Consider the following 19,382-nt stretch of genomic DNA (forward strand, 5'->3'; position numbering starts at 1 on the left):
TAACCTGTTCACTACCACTTTCCTCTTGTAGCACCTCCTTAGATTGACTGACTAAAATGTTGCTATTACTCCAGTATGTTTCTGAAAGTTGCACTTAATATGTCATTTGTGGAGAACTGAACTTATAACATTAAAGCATACATCTACATACCTACAGTATGTCTGCAAAACTGCAGGCACTAGAAACTCATCTTGCTAGATATTTCTACGGTACATTATTTACTGTATTGCTTTATAATCTACTGACTATACAGTATGAGGTAGGGTTTTTTATTTCTTGTTTTGCCTTTGCATTGTATTTTATTATATTGATTTTGTCTCATATTTTACTATGTGGGTGTGGCCTGTTTCAGGTATGGGATTAAAAAAAAGGGTCTGTCAGTCATGGACCGTGTCTAATGATGAATACTTACTTACACTGTGACTGCCTGATTGTTATTATCCTGTTTGTTTCTGGTAAAGCACCACTACTCTAACAACCCTAAATAGGATGTTCATAAAAACGATGGAAATATTCATCATAAATAATAAAGATAAAATAGATATATAAAAGATTATAAGATAAAAAGATCACTCCGATATAAAGTTTGTATGTACAACACCAAATATTTCTTTATTTCACTGTAGACAAACACAAAACAGGCTGAGAGCTAGAAGCATCATGCTGACTTTAATGTCATCATGAATTATACAGTATGGCTGTGTTTTATTTAGTAGGTTTCATCTGATTTGTGACATATGGGTATGGACAGGCACAACTGACTTCCACAGTCATTGAAATAACAAAAGCAAAAAAAGCCTATTTGTTATTTTAATGTCACAACTCAGAGTTTTCAAGTCCTAAGCAGCGCCTAGCTGGTTGTTTTTCAAACTGACCATGGTTCGTAATAAATGTGTAATGTACATGCTGCAATCTTCCTTCCTAATTTATACCTATTAACTGCAATCAAACTGTCATATGTCCAGATGCACAGTGGGAAATTTGGCTAAACAATATAAAAAATACCAAAAAAAAAAAAATACAAAACAATGTAACACATTTCTGTCATTATTGTACTCGTGAAGGGATACATCTAATTGAGGCAGATTGCTCAGTACTTATGTTAGTTGGGCGCCCACTACAGTTAGTACGCTCATACCCCCACTATCCATGTCGGGATGGAGTTGATTTTATATAGTGTGGCGAGCGCAGCGAGGGGACGCGGAAAACTAAGCAAATAGCTTAGTGGGCGCCTAACTAACATATAAGTACCGATTTTTCTATTCCATGCTGTTCTTTAAGAATTATTACAGAAATAATTTATAAAATTATCCAAATTTGCCAAGGTGTTATTTTATTCCATACTGTGGAAACAGAAAATGAGAAAGAATATGTCTAGGTTAGTAAAAAGTAAATACTTTGGGCACACAAAAAAATTATAATGTAAGCTCTCACAAGCAGGGCCCTCTCTCCTCATGTGATCTTTTTAGAATATATATCTCTGCCACCTAAAAAAATAGCTTCAGTGTCATGTCCCTTATGGAACTCTCTTTATTTACCATGTACTTGTCCTAAATTCTCTTGTACTGTAATTAGTTGTTTTGTTTTTTTTGCTTATTTATGACAGGGCGCTGTCCAACCCTTGTGGTGCCCTATAAATAAACAATAATAGTAATAATAATAATAATATACATTTATAATGTGGTATGTAAGCACTGGGTAGCAGTATCAACTTTCTTGTATACCATGAGCTGTATGTACAGACCCATGTACTGCTTATACAGAGACCCAAGCTCCCGCTTGCTCACGAGACAATCGAAGCTTGCGGTCTGGCAGCCAATCAGAAGCCACCACTGCCGCTCCTTATTGGCTGACAAACCCTGGGCTCTGTTTGGCTAGCGAACCAGCAGGAGATTTCAAAATAGCCGCGGACATGCTCTGAGTCTGAATACAGCTGGGCAGCCCACCGCTCTCTGCCTGGCTGTCATCACTTTCAATTCTGCTCAGCTGTCATTGCTTTCAATTCTGCCCAGCTGGCAGCTATCCTAATTACCACGAGTAGCAGGATTTCCCTCCCTCCTTGGCCATAAGCATTTAACTCCCCCGTGGCAACGAGCATTTAACTCCCCCGTGGCAACGAGCATTTAACTCCCCCCATGGCAATGAGCATTTCACGCCCCCTTGGCAACGAGCATGTAATTCCACATGGCAACTAGCATTTAACTCCCCCATGACAACGAGCATTTAATTCCCCAGTGTCAATGAGCATTTAACTCCCCTATGGCATTGAGCATTTAACTCCCCCGTAACAATGAGCATTTAACTCCCCGTGGCAACAAGCATTTAACTCCCCCTGTGGCAAATAGCATGAAACCCCCTTGGCAATGAGCATAAAACCCCCTTGTCAAAGAGCATGAAACCCCTTGACATCTAGCATGAAGCCCCTGGCATTGAGCATGTAATCCCTGGCATTGAGAAAAAAAAAAACTATAGTAATGAGCATGTAGGTAAGCGGCATTTTTGTGGCATAATATGTAATGTGCATCACATTGTGTGATATAATATGTAATTTGCATCATGTTGTGTAGTATAATATGTAATTGGCATAATGGTGTGTGGCATAATGTGTAATGGACATCATGGTGTGGCACAATGTGTAATGGACATCATGGTGTGTGGTACAATGTGTAATGGACATCACGGTGTGTGGCACAATGTGTAATTAGCATCACGGTGTGTGGCACCATGTGTAATGAGCATCACGGTGTGTGGCTCCATGTGTAAAGGGCATTACGGTGTGTGGCACCATGTGTAAAGGGCATTACGGTGTGTGGCACAATGTGTAATGGTGCAGTGTGTCTAAGGGGCTCTAGCTGGTGCAGTGTGTCTAAGGGCTACTACTGTGTGGTGTAAAATGAATTGGTACTATTACGTGGCTACGCCCTAAATTTTTGGCGTGAGCTTGCAGCGTGCACTATCCTTATTTTTACATATCAATTGATACTCAATCCACATTGTAGCTCCACCCACAATATCCACAGTGAGGGGTGCTAAAATCTATGTTTGCTTACCTAAAAAATGAAGCTCGCATCAGCCCAGGTTATCATTGAATGCATTAATTGCACCTTTATTGCCTTTATACCTCTCTGCTGGCTGCAGCATCCCGACCGCTCAGCACAATAGAGTTTGAGGACTAGAGAGCTCTCAGACTATATTACACATACTGTATGCAGACCTCCGTAAAAATGGCAGTGAGAACATTTTCTGGTGATTCTGGCAGCGCTGCTGCCTTTGTTATGGGACTCCAGAAGGTAAGTGTTAAGAAATGGGTGCAGCATGGGTCCCCTAGGACTCAAACCCGTGTGCACTGCGCACATTGCACCCATTATAAATATGCCACTGGAATCAGGATAAATTCAATGACACATGCCATTCATTCATCCATCATCCATCTTATGCTGGGTACACACCAGAACTATTTGGGCTCAATTCCCCCAAATTAGACTAACGACCGATTGTATGTAAAAAGACTTGTCATCTACATTGGATTGGGTACCGATCATGTGCAGATTGTGTACTCCAATCCAATCATGTGACCATCATGCGATTTCAGAAAATCGTTTCACGATCGTCGCATGGTCGTTCTGGTGTGTACCCTACATTAAACTCAGTACAAAGCACTATAAACCATAGTTGCCTATCCTCCTGCATTCTGCAGGAGACTCCCTGAAAAAAACAGCTATCTCCCTCTATCCCTCATTAGTCTACCAATCTCCCTCATTTCACCTAGCCCACATTACACTGTTAAGGTGTCCATACACTGCTGCGACGTCTCGCAGCAGTCTTCGGACACCCGATACCCTGCAAGCCGCCGGGACCTTCCCGGTGGCAGTGACGCATGCGATCCGTTGTGATGGATCGCATGCGTCCCTGCTTCCCGTCCGCCTCGCCACCTTGGAGGGAGGTCCCAGAACGGTTGGTCGGATCCGAACGCTTGGGACCGAGCATCGGACCCGACTGCATGTCAGGGAGAGGCAATATGGTCTGATTTAACGGGTTGGGATCGTTTGGTCGAATGCATTATGGTCGAATGTCATTACATCGAATCCATTAGGTCGAATTGCTAAAAGTTCGACATGATTCTAGGTCGACATGGGAAAAGGTCGAAATGATTCTAGGTCGAAAGGTCATTAGTTCGACAGGTCATTAGGTCGACAAGGTCATTAGTTCGACATTGTCTAGGTCGACATTCACAAAGTCGACATGGGGTTTTTCACTGTTTTTTTACCTGAATGTCAACACAGTAGACATGGACACAGTTTAAAGTGCACTGCATCCCCTCGCATCGCTCGCTGCGCTCGCTATGCGTCGGGCACGGTGCCTCGCTACGCTCGGCACACTATTTTATTCTCCCACCACGCCCTAGTGGATGGTAGGGCATGAAATACCGCCTGTCAGCACATGTCGGCTCAAAAAACAGTGAAAAACCCCATGTCGACTTTGTGAATGTCGACCTAGATAATGTCGAACTAATGACCTTGTCGACCTAATGACCTGTCGAACTAATGACCTTTCGACCTAGAATCATTTCGACCTTTTCCCATGTCGACCTAGAATCATGTCGACCTTTTAGCAATTCGACCTAATGGATTCGATGTAATGACATTCGACCATAATGCTTTCGACCAAATGACCGCATCCCGATTTAACGGGCTGATTGGTCGCAATCGGCCGAAATCGGACCAACTCGCCTCAGTGTATGGGCACCTTTACATTTCTGGGGAAGAAAAGGAATGAGCGATACATTTTCATTGAATCATCTGCACCATTTCCCAGCACTTTACCAAGTATTGCAGAACTTACTAACTGCTTTGGGGCTCATCTACATTTGGATATACAGTAAGTCATTTAAAAAGATTCCTCTCAGATGTAGCAGTGCACATTAATGCTTTTAGGTGCAATGTTCAAAATCTCTCCATATATGGAACTAGACATGCACTTTAAGTGGAGCATGACAAAAGGGCACTGTGCAAAATTCTATTACCAACTATAATCTCACTGAAACTAGTTTTCAAAAGTAGGCAAGTATGCTATAAACATTGATTATGTGCTGTAAAATCGCAGGCAGTGAAGCGTTACCTCTCTGAATCCTTCTGTTTCCTATAAAGCAGCCTAAACTAACATTAGCCAAGATTAACTCATTTGGACAGTTTACAGATTGTAAATGGGAGGGGCAGGCTGTCCAGCTTAATGCTGTTTCCCTTTAAGAATGAGGAAACCTGTAGCTGTTTCAAGCAAGCATCCCTCTGTAACAACGGAATATAAGCACCCTTATAATTAGTTCCCCTGATAGTTCATTGTGTGTAACATAACGTTACTGTGCAGGATGGGTCACATTCGTACTTTGTACAGTATGTGGAAATCTATAATTGGATTCTGAAATCTTACAACAATCCATGGAGAAAACTCATGACTAAGGTACTCAAACTGCTTTTATGTGGAGCATTGCTTGTTGTGAGTTTATGTTGGTTTGATAGTCTTAAACCACTTGCTGGATAGTTTTGACTTTTGTTTGATATGATGGATGATAAAATGCACTACTGTAATCTGTTGACAAACTCCTAACTATTGTTGAGCACTTTTAGTATATAGTATTTATAAAAGATGGTTTTGTTATCAGTAAATAGTAAGATTTTACCTCATGGACTATGTCATGCTGTGCACATATTTTATTGTGTTGCTATGTACTGTACAACTATGGCTTCATCCAGTGGTTCCCACACTGTGTACCTGGGCATCCTGAGGTGCCACAAGGCTGTTGCAGGGGGGGCCACAGTGTGCTCGACAAGGACCAAATCAGATGATTTATGATCTGTGTGTGTGTGTGTGTGTGTGTGTGTGTAAAGTAGTTTAGATTACATTTGTTAAAATAAGGTTAACCAGTGGAGGGAATGACATAGCTGATCCTCAGATGAGGAACATCTGGCAAGGAAGATTAACATCACAGCTGGATGGATCATGGATGTAATAGCTGTTCTAAACTAGGTGGCATTTTCCCTATTTGAGAGCTCTGTCACATTCCCTCCCTACAGTGTAATAATCTGGTCTTTATTGATAGAACATGCAGTTATAATAATGTACTGTACCTGTATTACTCTGTACAAGCAAGAGAACAGGTAACATTTGCCTGTAATAAGAACATAAACTATTCTGCAGCGATCACAACACTGTAATATATTGTGAAAAAATCTAAATAAATATTGATTATATTCAGTTATACACAGCTGTCACAATACTGCTTAGTATAAAATCAAATACACAAATTTAACATGAGCAAACTGATACCCCTTTCCCACTGCAGCTCTTAAACGGTAAATTGCCTTTTTTTTTGCCTTTTTAAATGGGTAGAGCTGCAGTGGGAATTTTTTAAACAGGTAAAAAGCAGTGTCCTACCTGTTTAAGAGCCTTTTTTTGGCAGTGAGAAAGGGTCTTAAACGGTATTTAAGATCCCTCACTGGTCCTCCCCCTCCCCTGGTACCTGTCCTGCCCTCCCCCCCTCCCCTGGCAGCTGGTACCCCCCTCTCCTGGTACCTGACAGCTGGTACCCTTGCTCCCCCCCCTTCTACCTGGCAACGTGAATGGATCCGGGCAGTGCGGTCCATGCTGTCCTCATCTTTACAGTAGGCAAAGCATAGTAGTCCAGGGCCGGGTTGCTAGTGGGCATGTCCCGGCTGATGCATGAAAGGTGGAGGCGCAGCAGCAGGTGCGCGCTGTCTGTGCAGGGGCACTGGGCATCCGGGCAGCTTGGTCCACGCTGTCCTCATCTTCTCTGGGCACAGGGCTAGGTAGGCAAGGCATAGTAGTCCCGGCCGGGATTGCTAGTTGGCATGTCCCGGCTGATGCATGAAAGGAGGAGGCACAGGGGCACTGGGGATCCGGGCAGTGTGGTCCGTGCTCAGGAGGAAGTGGGTCCATTAGGAGAATGTGAAGTCATCGGCGGGGTCCCTGCCGCGGATGAGAACTAGATCCTCAGTGCCCCTGCACAGACAGCGCGCACCTGCTGCGGCGCCTCCTCCTTTCATGCATCAGCCGGGACATGCCGACTAGCAACTCCAGCCCTGGACTACTATGCCTTGCCTACCTAGCCCTGTGCCCAGTGAAGATGAGGACAGCGCGGACCGTGCTGGCCGGATCCATGCACGCTGCCATGTACCAGGGGAGGGGGGGAGCGGGGGTACCAGCTGTCAGGTACCAGGGGAGGGTGGAACGGGGGTACCAGCTGCCAGGTACCAGGGGAGGGGGAGTGGGGGTACCAGGGGAGGGGACAGGACAGGTACCAAGGAATGGGTGGTATATTACTGGTGAATTACCGGTTTTGTACCTTTCAAAACTGGTTCAATGTGAAAGGTACAAAAATAGTAATTAAGCAGTAATATACCGTTTACAACATGCAGTGGGAAAGGGTCTTTATGGTTAAGACCCGTAAAGACCCATTTAGAAATACCAGGTCATTACCCGTTTAGGCAATGTGAAAGCTGCATGAGTATACTTACTGTATCATTTGGGAAGGGATATACAGTATCTGTAATATTTCAGTCTCTTTTAGCTCATACAAGCTATGCGAAAGGTACTCATACAGGTAACATGTCCACTGCTGCCAAAATAAAATGGAGATACCTGTATAAAGGAATATTCATATTGATGCAGATGTGTGATAGATAGATAGATAGATAGATAGATAGTAAACTCTAAAGTCCCTTAAACATCTATCTAAAATGGGAGTTCTATTGAAGATGGGATGTTGCCCTTAGCAACCAATAAGAATGTACTTATTTATTTAACATATTCTACAAGATAATAAATACATCTAATTGGTTGCCCATAGCAACAGCCCATCTTCAATAGAAGTCCCATCTTAGTAAATTAACCCCTTTGTGTTTACCATTATACAATGGAGCTTGCTTCCAAGGTTTTAACATGTATATGTCTGTTTGAGGTCTTGCCTTAAGCCCCATTCACACTAAGCAACATTATGCACAATACCGCTCATTGCGTACCTTCACGGCGATATTGCTTATAATATCGCTTAGCGTGTCTGCTCCATATCATCAGCAATGTGTGCTTCCGCTATAGCAATTTATGTAAATGGTGTGCCAATGGGCATCATAACTTTAGAGTAGGCTCCTGGATAAACTGTCAAGCATTCCTATGAGCCTCTCCATTAGTTTTCCCGGTTCCTACATATTCCCCTTGGAAATATGCATATTTATGAGCAAGGTACAAGGAGTAACAGTATTACTTGGCCTTCTGACAAATTTGCTCAGAGATTGAAGTAAAGATATAATGATAAAAAAAAACATTACCGCTATATCTGTCCTGTAGGTTATATGTCATTGAGCTGCTCTCTTCCACAATTTCCCCAGAAATTACTCCAGGAACCCATCATTTCACGAAGCTTTCAAATTCTAAGGGTTTAACCTGCACATCAGCTATAGTGCTTGTTAGGCAGGATCCCCACATGGCACATGGATATCACATGGACCACTGCTATTTCATTAATACCTTCATTCACTGGACTTTTGAAAGAGCCATTTGTAAATGATGAGTTCCACTATTTCTGACGGTTTTTTTATTCCTGATTTGTATAAAGAGAAAAGTGTTGTACTTCTCCACAAGGGAGGGGTACGTGTTGGGTGGCGCTGTGACTTGTGTTGAGTCACTAGCAGCTGCTGATTTATGTCGGGGTTGTCAAGCCCGAACTAGATAAATAGAAAAAAAGGGGGGGACGGGGGGGGTAGCAGCGCTGGTTAAATGAAAATATTAATAATATTAAATTACAATAACATAAAAATGATGCAGATTGGACTGATTGTACAGTTAAAAGAAAACACAATTTATTATGATAAGACCAAAATGGGCTTGATAAAACACAGGGAATATATCCTGGGGGGGTAAATGACACTGAGGGACTGTCCGTTCCTATTTCGCCTGGAATTAAAAGTCATATGGTGCAAAATTGCAATGAGTAAAATTGGGTTACCGTCCACCTGTAGACATGCTGAAGGGGTGTGATGAATCTCTCCCTGGGACTCAAGGCCCGAATCGTGATGTGGGCCGAGTCACCGTCCAGAGTAGGGGAGGCACCCGAGATGTAAACTCCCGGAGATGGTAATGGGGTTTTACAAGATCCGGTTTGATGTCCACGGTTAGGTAAATCCCAAGTGAGGTCCACGGCTGGTCTGGAACAGTCCAATAAAAAGTAAGGGGGGGTTTGAAGAACACCTGACGCGTTTCGCCGTCTCAACGGCTTTATCAAAGGTCCTTTGATAAAGCCGTTGAGACGGCGAAACGCGTCAGGTGTTCTTCAACCCCCCTTACTTTTTATTGGACTGTTCCAGACCAGCCGTGGACCTCACTTGGGATTTACCTAACCGTGGACATCAAACCGGATCTTGTAAAACCCCATTACCATCTCCGGGAGTTTCCATCTCGGGTGCCTCCCCTACTCTGGACGGTGACTCGGCCCACATCATGATTCGGGCCTTGAGTCCCAGGGAGAGATTCATCACACCCCTTCAGCATGTCTACAGGTGGACGGTAACCCAATTTTACTCATTGCAATTTTGCACCATATGACTTTTAATTCCAGGCGAAATAGGAACGGACAGTCCCTCAGTGTCATTTACCCCCCCAGGATATATTCCCTGTGTTTTATCAAGCCCATTTTGGTCTTATCATAATAAATTGTGTTTTCTTTTAACTGTACAATCAGTCCAATCTGCATCATTTTTATGTTATTGTAATTTAATATTATTAATATTTTCATTTAACCAGCGCTGCTACCCCCCCCTTTTTTTCTGATTTGTATAAAGGCCCCCATACACTGCAACGGTTTTGCACGATTTCATTCAATTTCAATCTTTTGGGCTGATATACAGTATCGTTTGTAAAGTGGCAAATCGTATCTGTTTTCCATCCGATCCGATGCGCGTTCCGGTGAGATCCTATATTATTCGTAATGCACTGTTGATTTATATGGAATTGGTTGCAGTGTTTTTTTATGGAATTGGTTGCAGTGTATATGGAATTGGTTGCAGTGTTTTTTGTGCATGTGGGAGATTTTGGCTAATGGACAATTTTGACTAAGCAATTAAGGGAGAGAAAGTAATGATAGTCTATGATCTAGTCAAAATTGCCTTTCCTGCACAGTCAATCTATACTATGCAATCTATGCTAGACAATTTTGACTAAGCAGGAGAAAAATAGGGAGATTTTGGCTAACCTTCTAGGAGATTTTGACTAGTCAAAATCTCCTGCCAAAATCTCACCACGTGTACACCCCATAAGATATATCTCATGCGATTTATCTTGACTTGATCAATTGCATGAGATATATCTTATAAAACATGACACCAAAGTAAAATATCGGATGGAATCACTGCCAGGAAAGGTCCAGGGGGAGTTCAAGGGAAATCACAATTTACTTCATCGTCAACATATCATTGTAGTGTATGGGGCCCTTTATTGATATTATGCTTTCTATAATATAGATCAGGGTGGGCAGACTTTTGGACTTGGTGATTTATGGTAATGGACAATACTCTATTGTGATCTACATAATAACATAGAAATTGACTGCAGATAAGAACCAGTTGGTCCATCTATTGCCATCTTATCTATAGGATATTTGTAAGCACTGTGGAAATGTGACAGAAAAGGGGGTGTGGCCTCACAACAAGGAGCATTGGCATTATCCTGCTGATGTTGGGATGGTTGGGAGGCATGCTAAGTTTTTTAGGTCACTGAGCCATTGAGAAAAGAACACACAGGGCACATACAACAAGCCAGGTAACCCACTTTATCACTACCAGGCACCGTGGATAGCCAGCAACAGCTCCTAAATCACCCATAAGAAGCACTAGTAGACCAGACAGTCAGGATGATCCATCTATTACAGGACAAGATTGTTGCATATAAACCCATGGTGATATACAGGCAGGGGGGTCTTCTGGTAGCATTGCAATGGTATAAAGAAGTGCATGTATATTACTATTAATATAAAAAATTGGCACTGTGCAAAATCCAGAAACAGCTGTTGCAACCACGATGGCACCATGGCCAGAGCCCACCATTCAGCAAAACTATGTGGCTGTGTCAGCTGCTGTGGCTCCAGTGACTACTCCCTGGCTCACTTCTGCTGCCCCCACCCCCCTCCTTATATACTCCTCCTCTCCTTGAGAGCTGGGAACAGCCAGACCGAGCTGTGTGCCTCTCTTACCCATAGAAAGGCAACCTGGGTTTTCAAAGGTGCAGAGTTACATCTCAGCCAGCAAGAATCTGCCGGATTCTTATTGGCTATTGTATGCCGCTGCTGGACATGACCAAAATGTATTGGTGGAGTTTCCTTGGTTCATTGATAGATATTCATCAAGGTTTTGGCCAGGTTTGATATAGATGGATCGATCACATGAGAAAATATTGAACAGATTATCTTCTGGGTCCTATCACTCTTTCATCAACAATTGTGTTTGGATGGAATTCTGGAACTACTGCCTCAACGGAGATGACTGGTTTGGACCATATAATCTATTTGCCCATTGATATTAGTGTAACGCCGTTTTCTTCTATAGCGCAGTTGATATGGTTATGTAGTGCCTCCACCCCAAGCTCTGTCGGTTTTGCGGAATAGCAATTTCCGATATCTTGATAGTAGTCGCAAGCTATCTGGGTGAGCTTGGGGAATCACCCATAATAATGCCACCGGTTGTTGAGCACTTGAACAATTTATTAACACAACCTACTAAATTACAAATACTGGGGTATAATACACCAACTTTGTAACAGATATATATTAATATATAGGTATTTCTCACACCCTCCCTTCACAACATTACAAGTTACTGGCTCTGGGACAAGGTTTCATCCTTCTACAATAACACTTATAGTCATATACCGTATTTGTGGTTCCCCATTAAGGTAGAAGACACTATACCTTTACAATGTATGAATGCTAATAACCTCTATAATACTTAACTATTATTGTGCAATAATCTAATCACTGGTACTTTCAATAAATATGCTCCCCCTGTTCCTTATAGATGATCCCTTAGGAATTCAAGGTTATAAAGTCTGCCTGCCAATCCGTACAATCCATTCAGGTTCTCGCTTCTGGTAAGCAGGAATAGTTTCCTTGGAGAGGTATATACTGGGGATGCAACAATGGTAGGGATGCACCAATGGTATGTCAGAATTATCCCTGGCAGTGTTATACCGGATCAAAATAACATCTATATAGTGCCGTTGTAGCAATAACCCAAGTTTATTCAGGATAGTTCCTATTTGGATGCAGTCTAGACTCAGCGTCCCCTGGCTCTGGTAGAACCGGGTTTAGCTCGGTGTCATAATCCAAAATCGTTACCGGACTAACTTAGTTTCTTCCTATTCAGCTGGTCTTGTATCTCTGTTACCGTGACTACGGCCTCTATCTCCTTACTCCTGATGCCAATGATAATAATATGCTCTACGCACAAATTCTCCGGCACTAGTGTCTTTATAGCGGTACTGTTCCTGCACTAGCTTCCCCAGGCTGCGTCGCCGGGTTTAGCTGCTTGTAGTGGGAACTTTAACATATACCATACACTGTCTGCACAAATAGATGCTCACTTGCTAAAGGATGGTCAGCGAGGTGTCCCCTGGCTCCTGCACCGGGTTTAACTCTCCTGATCCGGGTATGTAATAGTTAAAAAGCAAGGAGTATAATATCCTTTACCACCTTCTGTGGTATACACTCTGTCTAGGAATCAGATGGCAGTGGTGACACTAACTCTGCACCCTCACATGCAGGGATGTCCCCTCAATGCACTGTAGGGAGACTGGGATGTGGTTACTTCTGTTTTAATAGTCTGTCTCCCCCTCTCTCTATATATATATATGCCTGGGCTGCTGTTTAGTCATACAATGCGTGGTTGGGAGCATGCAGGGAAGGGGTTTGCTGACAGATGGGCTGGTCACAAAATATATAAGCCTGCCTTTTTGGGGGCGGCTATCCACTCACCACCACTCACACAGGTACCCAGGGTCTAAAGCTCTCCCCCAGCTGCACACTTCCTCCTTCTAGAAAAATCTCTCTCTCTCTCTGTACTGGTCAACTGTTTTTTTCTGCAGCACACGCACTCCCCAACTTTATTGAACACTCTCAGGGGCATCCTCAGTCACAGTTTTTTTTCTCTCCCCCAACCGCAAATAAAATAGTATAGTCCCTCCATGTTCACACCACTGGGCATGTTCCATCAGAAAGTCTTAAGGGATGTCTCTCCATATATGCACAGTATATGGTGCATCTACAGTCCAGTGGCATTAGTACATAACAGCACATACATAGCAGGGTTATACAATACTATATATATACATAGGGAGGGGTATTACATTAGCATACATTTTGAAACAATAATGTAAACACAATACTACAACCCCTTCATTAGGACTCAATTGTGAAAATGGAATTAAATAGCTAGACACACAAGTTATATTACTATGAGCTGCATGTTCCTATGGGGTATATACATTTACAGTCGAAACTACCGTCTTGTCCGAAAGACTGCAGTTTGACCTATTCAATGAGGGCTTTTTTTCTGACAGGTGAAAATGCTCCGACCTGTCGGAAACCACGTGGATTGGCGAAATAGCCGCAGATCCATGTGCTTCTGTCAGAAATGTGGCCAAATCTGACAGGATATCACCCCGTTTCCCACAATCTCAGTCTGACTTGAAAAATAGGGAGGTCGGCACCGGGTGAGCAACAGCAGCTCACCCGGTACAATGCTCACATCCACTGTCCTTCTGCCGCCTCCTCCCATCGCTCCCTCTGTCCCGCTGGTGGGGCGGGTGAGCAGCAGTTCACCTGTCACCCTCATTCACCACCCCACCTCCCATCTGCCTCCCCCTGTTCCCACCGTCTCCTCCTGTTGCTCACCCGGTCCCAGCACCGTCCCGGTGAGCAGCAACAGTAGCAGCTAAATCAGACAGTCAGATTTGGCTGCATTGAATAGTGCTTGTCGGATTCATTCTGACAAATGCAAGTTGGAATGGATCTGACTTTAATTGAATATGCCCCATAGTGTCTTTCCTATTCAACAGTAAATTTGTAGCAACACTCTTGTCTGCAGATGTCTTCATACTGCATATGCACAGTCAATTGGCAATTTGGGTGCTACAATGGGACGGATTTTCAACGGAGGGGGATGGGGCTAAATATGCAAATCATGCGTATTTAGCCCCACCCCCTCATCGGAGACCCGCATATTTGCATTACTGGGGGCAGGGACTGATGATGTCTCCATCAAGCACCGCCCCCCAGAAGTGATGTTGACATTCTCCTCCCTGGGGTTCTCCCGGAGAGGAGATTGTAAAAGTCGGCAACCCTGAGCTTACACAATTATTATACCTTCGATATCGTAAACTTAGTAGTTATTCGAGGTATCTCTATGAATTCCTTTTTTTTTTTATTAGAACGTCTATACATATATAAATTTCTTGTTCAATACAAATGTAATACAGTAAGTCTAAAAGGAGTTATGTATTCAAACAATTTCAAAAATAGAGAGGATACAGTATGTGCTTTGGTATCTGTATCAAAGGTATCCATAAATAAACCCCATTTTTGAGAGAACCTATGAATCCCCTGAGACAGATCCAGCCGTGCATATTTCCTCTCAAAATAAAGAATCTGCATAAGTTTTTGTTTTACTGAGGACAATTGTGGTGCATCTTTTCAGGTCCAATGAATTAAAATACATGGTACTTATGTATTATCTGGGCTCCCATGTTAAATGCACCCCTTTTTTTCATACCCCTACTATCCAACTACGCATGAAGTTGATTTTATATAGTGTGGCGAGCGCAGCGAGCCACCGTGCCCAAAGCGTGGCGAGCGCACGCGGTCTCATAAGAAAAACGGGAGCCCAGATAATACATAAGTACCAAATACATTTTCTTGCTATTGTAAATGAGAAGTGGAATGTTTTGTTTTTTAATCTTTTTCATTGGCCATGTGCGAAAAGAAAGTCCCATGAGTGCTAAAGGGTCCATAGAGAGCTGTACTTGAAATATACTGTAGAGATAATTTAAGACTTTACACCAAAATCTTTTAACCTTATAGCATCCCCACATACAGTGTGCAAAGTCAGCTATTGTTACTCTACATTTAGGGCAGTTACCCGTCTCTTCTTGTACCATATGCATGCGTCTATGAGGCGTTATATACGCCCTATGCATAGTGCATAAGTATGCCTCCTGTAAGTAAACAGAATGTAAGGCTTTGAGCGATACTGAATGCAAACCAATAAGATCCTCCATATGTACTATTTGCGGTATGTCCTTTATCCATTTATCCAATAATAAATGCCATTGGATATGATCTGTACCACTTTTTTTAATTAAGTATATAAGTAGTTTAGTTTTTATTGTTTGGTTATAGGAAAATTCAGAAGTAAATCAATAGATATATTTTTAGATGGTACCATCACTCTCTCAGGTTCCGGACTGGGTGCTTTTATTGAAGTCAGGAAATGTCTCACTTGGAAGTACATAAACTGGTGTGTGCGGGGCAAGTCATAGCGTTGGGAGAGATTGGTGAAAGAACATATAGAGCCTCCGGGGCGAAGATCTTATTTGATAGGTCTAAGCCCTTTTCTCTCCACATATTGAATAATGTATTACGTATTGAAGGAGAAAATGAAGGGTTACCCCATCACGGATGGTGTAATGGTTAACATTACTGCCTCACAGCGCTGAGGTCATGGGTTCAATACCCATAATGGCCGTAACTGTGCGGAGTTTGTATATTCTCCCCTTGTTTGCGTGGGTTTACTCTGGGTACTCCGGTTTCCTCCCACAATCCAAAATATACTGGTAGGTCAATTGGCTTCCAACAAAAATTACACCTAGAATGTCTGTGTGCATGTGTACATGTGATAGAGAAGATAGATTGTAAGCTCCACTGGGGCTGGGACTGATGTGAATGTTCAACTATACTCTGTAAAGCGCTGCGTAATATGTGTGTGCTATATAAGAAACAAAAATAAAAAAATAAAGGGATAAATTGCGATATGTAAGGTTTTCTATTACAGTGCTTGTTCATTACTAACCATCTTATGTATGTATTCTTAAATAAAATATGTGATTTTATTTCTGTTGGGATGTCCAGTGCTCCCGGCACAAAGGGGTGGAAAATAGCTCGTTCTAACAGCTGGTCTGTATGGGCCTTATTCTGGTTGGTGCGGTTCTGTCCGCGTGCGGTCGGTCCGCCGATGTTTGGTGTTTGCGCATGTGCAGAGACATATCTGCGCATGTGCAAACGGCAGCCATGTCCAAATACCGCATGAATTTTCTACACTCCGAACAGGGGGAGGAGAGGGGCGTGAAGGGCTGTTTTGGCTCATTACCATATGTGTACGCCCAGAGTTTCATGGGCGTTCCCATGAAAACGCTGGGCGTACGTATGGTAATGTGGCCGTGACGCACGTGTGGGGGGCGGACATATGACATAGCTGGATGTCAGCTGCCCGCCGATATCCCTGCTTTTGCACGGAGAAATGCCCGAGTGGTCTGGAGCACTCGGGGCTGCCTGACCACTCGGTCCTGCATTCGATGGTCTGCGACAATCGAATGATGGGCGAGGTTCCTAGAGATGGAGGTGGTGTACACACGAAAAATCCGTGCTCCGTGCGGTCAGCGGCTTACCGCATTCGGACGCAGTGAGCGGTCCGTACGGAAGGCGGGGCTCAGGACGCTCGGTCCTGTCCGCATATTCGGATCCGACCGCACCAACCAGAATAAGGCCCTATATGTGGATTTGTTTAGGATCCAGTCACTGATGTATCTGAAAAAAACAGCCGATGGGTATTTGTCTAAGTCAGGGAGGCCAAACCCACCCTCTGATGTCAGGGTTTGAAGTTTTAATTTGGCAATTCTAGGGCATTTGTTCTGCCAAATGAATTTAGAGAACATCGATTCAAGGCGAGAAACATCTGATTTTTGCAATGCTATAAAATAGAATATTTTCATGAAAATGATTGAATTTATAATGGCTAGACGGCCTAATAACGAAACCAGGAGATCTTTCCAAGCCAATAGCTTTGTAGCTATTTTCGTTACGGCTTGCGAAAAATTTAATGGATATAATTTAGATAAGATAGCACTAATCTCAGTGGCAAACGCAGGATTTTTAGAAGGGGGTTTCCAGAGGGGCGGAGCAAAGCACGGAGATAGACACTTAGGTGACCCAGTATATGCCGAGTCACTTAAAGTATTATAGATAGACCAAATGTATATTAATAATAATAATAAAATTATACACACACATATATATATACATACAGGGGAGTCAACAGCAGTGTAGGCCCCTGGGCATAGCAATGTATTGGGGCACCTACCGATCCTCCAGCGGTAGGGGTGGGGGAAGCTTTGATGTCCCCTGGGTGCTAGGGGGTATTATATCAACTGCTCAGCATGTAGGGCCTGGATCAGTATTTTCCACTAATTACCCCTTTACTGCACAGATGGTGGGAGATGGGGTGGGAGAAGGGGGCATTAGGCTGAATGAAGGGGCCCTGATACATAACTTCCAGGGTGGTAGAGGATGTTTAATATGCAGAGGAGGGGTGTATAGTGGAGTGGGCTTAATATTCATAATTTTCTAGTGGGAGGACAGCTTGCTTGACTGCAAATATCTCCAGTTTCCAGAAATAGATTTCTTAGATTTTAATGGAATTAAAAACTAGAGAATCCCACCTACCAAATGGTATTGGGGACTAGGGGATGAGCTTTCAGGAGGCAGAGCAATCCGCCAACGAGTATATAAAACTACATACCAGTTGTGTTGTGTTGTACCATACTGGTGTTCGTCAAAGGGGGAGAGTCCCAGCTTTTGGAATATACCCTCAGAAAAACTATGTCAGACAGACCTGAAATATCTGACTGGGAAGAGCAATTAAAAGGCTTACATTCTTGTACCCATGGAAAGAGGGGACCCTCAGCTTTCAGCCTAGGCCCCTTAGACTCCTGGGGGGTTTCTGGGTACTCAGAAACCGCCCCTGCATGCGCTACTGAATCTGGTATTTAAAATATGTACTAGTGAGAGTAAAGGGAACATCCAATTGTTTTATTAAATTTGGATCAGCATTACCTAAGAGTAAAATTTCTGATTTGGAAAGGTTTACTTTATACCCTGAGATCAATCCAAAAGAGTCAATGAGGTGTAATAGGGCTGGGATTGAATGTGAGGGGTTTGAAATAAATATCAAAGTATCGGGTTGGGATCATTTGGTCTACAGCATGATGCTCGGCAGTCATTAGGTGGACACCATTAGGTCAACATGGGAAAAGGTCAACATGGGTCTAGGTCGACATGGGAAAAAGTCGACATGGTTCTAAGGCGAAAGGTCATTAGTTCCACAGGTCATTAGTTCGACTATGTCGACACTCAAAAGGTCGACATAGGGTTTTTCACTGTTCTTTGACCTGAATGTCAACACAGTCTACATGGACACAGTTTCAGGTGCACCGCATCGCTTGCTATGCTCGCGATGTGTCAGGCACGGTGCCCTTTTGACTGTCGACCTAGACATTGTCGAAATAATGACCTGTCAAACTAACGACCTGTCAGACTAATGGCCATTCAACCTAGACCCATGTCGACCTTTTCCAATGTCGATCTAATGGTGTTGACCTAATGACTGTCGACCATCATGCTGTAGACCAAATGACCGCATCCCCAAAGTATCATCAGCGAATAATGCAATCTTTAGTTTGTATGCCTTGTATAAGGGGTGATGTTCAATAGCCACTGCCAAGGGTTCTATTGCAATTGCAAATAGCAGCGGCAATAGAGGGCATCCTTGGAGAGTTTCCCTTCCAAGTTGAAACTTAGGTGAGAGGAGTCCATTACATGCTATTCCTGATTTGGGAGAAGTGTAAATTGTGCGAATCATCTTTATAAATTGGGAAGCCAAATTGTTCTAATGTGTTAAAAATATGGGGCCATAATACTAAGTCGAATGCCTTTTCGGCGTCCAACGTGAGCACCATATTAGGATTATCCCTGGGCATCGAAAAGGCATCCGACTGTCGAATAGCTGACCGTACTCTACGGACGTTCGTGACGGAATGTCGTCCCGTTATAAAACCTGTTTGGTTTTTATGAATTATTATTGGTAATAGGGGCTTCAATAGCTCTGCTTACATTTTAGTAAATAATTTATAATCAACGTTTAGCAGAGAGATAGACCTATACGGGGCCAGCTAAACTTACAGTAAGTTACGACCTTCTTTTGGTAGAACTTTAATAATGGCGTCTGAAAAATAGGCATGGAGTTTACCTTGTTCTATACTACAATTAAAGCAT

General features: G+C 43.1%; 1 protein-coding gene across 6 annotated transcripts in view; it reads left to right on the forward strand.

Annotated features, from left to right (window-relative positions):
- Positions 1–19,382, forward strand: part of ACSL6 (acyl-CoA synthetase long chain family member 6) — a 226,455-nt gene that overhangs the window by 52,456 nt on the left and 154,617 nt on the right. Inside the window, exon 1 of one of the 6 annotated variants that reach the window (XM_083181846.1) lies at positions 5,298–5,458. The exons of the other annotated variants lie outside the window; for them this stretch is intronic. The gene's annotated coding sequence lies outside the window, so the exon portion shown is untranslated. Of the gene's footprint in view, positions 1–5,297; positions 5,459–19,382 lie in introns of those variants that run through there. 6 annotated transcript variants of the gene reach the window in all.

The sequence above is a fragment of the Crinia signifera genome, chromosome 4, assembly GCF_055691185.1.
Source record: "Crinia signifera chromosome 4, ASM5569118v1, whole genome shotgun sequence".
NCBI classification, from domain to species: Eukaryota; Metazoa; Chordata; class Amphibia; order Anura; family Myobatrachidae; genus Crinia; species Crinia signifera.